Source organism: Gymnoscopelus microlampas (assembly GCF_963454915.1).
Source record: "Gymnoscopelus microlampas genome assembly, chromosome: 1".
NCBI classification, from domain to species: domain Eukaryota; kingdom Metazoa; phylum Chordata; class Actinopteri; order Myctophiformes; family Myctophidae; genus Gymnoscopelus; species Gymnoscopelus microlampas.
Genome location: NC_139962.1, coordinates 2,077,505 through 2,082,589, shown reverse-complemented (window position 1 = coordinate 2,082,589; position 5,085 = coordinate 2,077,505). Strand labels below are relative to the sequence as shown.

The 5,085-nt window shown below is 41.1% G+C and overlaps 1 protein-coding gene across 1 annotated transcript in view; it reads right to left on the bottom strand.

The window, feature by feature from the left end:
• Nucleotides 1-2,558, bottom strand: part of LOC311047787 (uncharacterized protein) — a gene marked incomplete at its 3' end in the record, with an annotated part of 42,052 nt that extends 39,494 nt beyond the window's left edge. Inside the window, exon 1 of the mRNA XM_084060659.1 lies at nt 2,429-2,558. The remainder of the gene's footprint in view (nt 1-2,428) is intronic.
• Nucleotides 2,559-5,085: the final 2,527 nt, after the last annotated feature.

The following is a 5,085-nucleotide window of genomic DNA, read 5'->3' as shown; positions in this document are numbered from 1 at the left end:
AATGAAAGGCATACAATGTTGCTATACTCAGTATGCCAAAATGGTATGGCTTTCATTCAGACAGTATGGCATACTCCTGGGTCTTGGCACCCACTAACTACATTGAAAACCTAACATCACTGTTACTGCTTAGATCAGGAGTTATTTTGTTGCATTGGAATTGCTGAGGTTTTAGACATATTTTAGTTTGTTCAAGACAGTATATTTAAATCTAATATTTTGTGGTTATTTGATTATTTTGTGCTGCACCACTAGGCTATAAAGATATTCATTTAGTTTACTCGTTTTGAACCAATGCTGCACTCATTTGACTTGTGATTTAAAAAGCCTTGTAAAAAAAATAGAAATGTACTTTTACTTGGACTTAAGTATTTTAAAAGCATGTACTCTTGAATACTTAAGTACATTTAAAAGCAAGTACTTTTTTACTCTTACTTGAGTAACATTTTGACTGAGCTACTTTTAGTTGTAGTAGATTAAATGTAACCAGGAGTACTCTGTACTCTTACTCAAGTACTGGGGTCGAGTACTCTGTCCACCTCTGGGCCTGGACGACCAGCCAATACATGCATGAGTGAATGAATTAATAAATAAAAAAGTTAAATAAAATACAAAAAGTTAAAAAATATAAAAAATAATATTGCGCCACATGATCGGATCGGTGATCGGTATCGTATGATCAGACTTGATCATGATCGGATCGGTGATCGGTTTCAAAAAACCTGATCGGACCATGACCATCTCGATTATATATATGTATATATATTTATCATATTCGGCCTTTCGGTATTCGGTTTTCGGCCAACTGTTTTCTATTTTCGGCTTTCGGTTTCGGCCAATAATTTCCCATTCGGTGCATCCCTAATTCATAATGTTATCAAAGTATTCTGGGACTACCCTGGACTTGTGTCACAGCACCCTAGGGTGCCACTACACCCTGGGCTATAACACATTGTAACAACAAGCTTAACGTCAAAGAGTAACCTCTTGAACCCTAGCCTCACTATTATTCTGGACATGTTATAATAGGTGAACATTTGACAAAAAACTAAAAAAAAACTAAATGGAAAACATTCTGGGAAAATAGCTGATCTACAAGCTCGCAATGCATGACGTTGCAATGCGGTGAGCTTGTAGATCTGCTGTTTGCAACAAAGAGATGAAGAGGGGTCAAGGATAGAGCCCTGGAGGACAAAGTAACACCTTATTCACTCAACAATACACACATTATACAGCCTGCATAAGGTAACCTTATTCACTCAACACTACACACATTATACAGCCTGCATAAGGTAACAACTTATTCACTCAACACTACACACATTATACAGCCTGCATAAGGTAACCTTATTCACTCAACACTACACACATTATAGAGCCTGCATAAGGTAACACAAAATAGTCAACATGTGTTTCTGTTTCAAAAAAGTGGAAATAGCTCACAATACAGAGTGCTGTGAGCTTGTAGATCTGCTATTATCACTGCTGTAGAGCTTAAGTGGTCTGTCGGTCTGTCTGTCTGTCTGTCTGCCTGTCTGCCTGCCTGCCTGCCTGCCTGCCTGCCTGCCTGCCTGCCTGCGTGTGCGTGCGTGCGTGCGTGCGCGTGTGCGTGTGTGTGTGTGTGTGCGTGCTACGTGGAAGTGGCTGCTACAAGTAGACGTATTTATGATTCTGACGTTTTCAATCTTCGAGAGTTGTAGGGTTCACGCCCCATGGAGACATGGACTTTCTGCATTATGGCCCACAAAGTACTCCAAACGTGTACACATTGAAAATAAAGGTGCTTACCCCAAAGCCCCAAATGTTAACTACTTCTACGGGGTAGTAGTTTAATGTAATAATCCATATATTTCAATAAAGAAGTGTTTTAATGCCGTCTGTGGCCGATTCTGTCGGAAGTTCCCAATGGGCGGTAGTGACGGTAGTGAGGGGGCGCATCCGGTGAAACCCGGAATTACACTAAATGTAAACAGGAAGTAAACGAGGGTGAAGAAATGGCGTTCGGCCACAGCCGGCATTAAAACACTTCTTTATTGAAATATATGGATTATTACATTACACTATTACCCCGTAGAAGTAGTTAACATTTGGGACTTTGGGGAAAGCACCTTTATTTTCAATTTTATACACGTTTGGAGTACTTTGCGGGGCATAGTGCAGAAAGTCCAGGTCTCCATGGGGGGTGAATCCTACAACTCTCGTAGATTGAAAACGTCAGAATCATAAATACGTCTACGAGGGTTGTATACTACAGCTCGGGCTATGTACTAGGAGGTCCACCCTTTACCCCCTCTACACCAAATCTCTTCACAGAACATAGTCGATCTACAAGCTCACATCCCAACATGTGTTAAGCGTGCAGATCGTTATAAACATTTATATTGTTACAGTTGTTTTATAAACAATAGTTTTGTGTTAAAAGTCTTACCTGGTCAAACAGTGTGTAGTTTTGTGTAAGTTGTTGGATGTCTTGTTGTTTATAAAGCTTCACATTTAGTGCTTTAAAGAAAAGACTGGATATAATGTATTATTTATTATAAACTTATAATAAAGTTATTTTTAACTCTATGGTTGAAACGCTGCCATGTTTCCCTGACAACATCATTTCCTGGTTTACAACTAAAGGTGGAGCGAGAGAGAGAGAGAGAGAGAGAGAGAGAGAGAGAGAGAGAGAGCGAGAGCGCGAGCGCGAGAGAGAGAGAGAGAGCAGAGCCGCAGGAAGGGTGGTGCGAACGGTGCGGTCGCACCGGGCCCCGCGCTACGGGGGGCCTCGCAAAAAAACGGGAACATTTTTTTTTTAACATGACACCCAACATGACACCCAACTTAATGTTTTGAGGGCAAAAATAACCGCAAATAACCACCCAAAACTCGGATATATCCAGCAGAAACCGCAAAAAAATCGCGCGCGCGCGCTTCGCGCGCGCGCGGGTACTCCACGCACTCGCCAACTCCGCGTGCTCGCCAACTCCGCACCGGGCCCCGCATTTCTCCCAGACGGCTCTGAGAGAGAGAGAGAGAGAGAGAGAGAGAGAGAGAGAGAGAGCGAGCGCGAGAGAGAGAGAGAGAGAGAGAGAGAGAGAGCGAGCGCGAGAGAGAGAGAGAGAGAGAGAGAGCGAGAGATAACGAGTTAGATAGGGGGAGGGGGAGAGAGAGAGAGAGAGAGAGAGAGAGAGAGAGAGAGAGAGAGAGAGAGAGAGCGAGCGAGAGCGCGAGTGCGAGAGAGAGAGAGAGAGAGAGAGAGAGCGAGAGCGCGAGCGCGAGCGCGAGAGAGAGAGAGAAAGAGAAAGAGAGAGCGCGAGCAAGAGAACGAGATAGATAGGAGAGAGAGAGAGAGAGAGAGAGAGAGAGAGAGAGAGAGAGAGAGAGAGAGAGAGAGAGAGAGAGAGAGAGAGACATGTCATGACTAAGTCAGGAATGTAAACATGTCAGTGCATTTTAACCATTTGTTGACGGTGCTCCACAGGGCTGTGTACTAGTTATGTTACTTTACACCAAATGTATTTTTTTTTAACTAAAAACAGCCGAACTACAAGCTCACAACATGTCCTAACAGACAGACAGACAGACAGACAGACAGACAGACAGACAGACAGACAGACAGACAGATCTGTCTCACTTTGTGGTTTTGGCTCCTATACTCCTCACTCATTCTGACACATATTTAATCAACTCCACTTATAATGTAATGTAAATGTTGTAAACAGATAAAAACACATCAACAACTCTTTTATATATTTACAAACTCTACACAATGTGTATGTCAACAACACAGTTACAGTGTTTATTTACAAACTCTACACAATGTGTATGTCAACAACACAGTTACAGTGTTTATTTACAAACTCTACACAATGTGTATGTCAACAACACAGTTACAGTGTTTATTTACAAACTCTACACAATGTGTATGTCAACAACACAGTTACAGTGTTTATTTACAAACTCTACACAATGTGTATGTCAACAACACAGTTACAGTGTTTATTTACAAACTCTACACAATGTGTATGTCAACAACACAGTTACAGTGTTTATTTATAGTGGAAGCTGTGTCTGACTCACTGTGTGTTCTCATTCTGCTGTCTGTGTCGCCCTCCTGTGGACACAGTCAGTACTGCAGGTGAGATTAGTCACCAGTAAAGTAGCCTCGATCTCCAGGCTTTTATTTTGTATTTTTACCAGTAAAGCATTAAAGGCTCAATTCAAAGATTCAAAGTTGTTTCTTTGTCTCTCACTCATGATACAAGTACAAGTTACATGTTGTTCCACACACTGTGTTAACTATAGAACATTATGTAACAACAAGGCATTGGACGAGATGGACTGATTGATGCCTTTGTGTGTTTTTAAACTTGTTCTTAGTGGTGTGTATAGTTGGGGGGGGGGGGGGGGGGGTCGGCTCATGCCATTAAATTATATTATTTTCATGCTTTTACTTTGGTTTCTCTTTTCTTGACTTTGGTTATGCCATGTACAGTGGTGTAAAGTAACTAAGTACATTTACTCAAGTACTGTACTCAAGTATCAATTTTGAGGTATTTTTTTTACTTTTCCAAGTTTCAGTACTTTTACTTCTACTCCACTACATCGCAGAGGCAAATATTGTACTTTTAATCCACTACAATGATTTGAAAACTTTAGTTACTAGTTACTTTGTACATTTAGATTATTATTACAAAACACTCTAACCACTTCAGCCCTTTATACTGTACATGTTGTCCATTTGTTCTGCTGTTCTTAAAGTTTACCAGATGGTGCCTGAGGGTTACCGTCAGAGATTTAGGAATGTCAGAAAGGATGATAGAGAGTCATATTTAGAATTCTCACAGGAAGTATTGATCAACGTTGGCGTATGGCTGCAGGTGGGAACACATGTGAGGGGTTGTGCTGTTAGAGCAGTTTAAAAATGCAATTCCAAGTCATATAGCAACTTATATAACCGAACAGCAGGTTAAAACTGTGGCAGAAGAGGCCTCATTGGCTGATCAATATGTGTTGACGCACTGAGAGACTGGGTAACGCGAGAGTTAATGGTGTCTATTAATTGTATGTCTTTAAATTGCTTGATTAATTGAATACCCA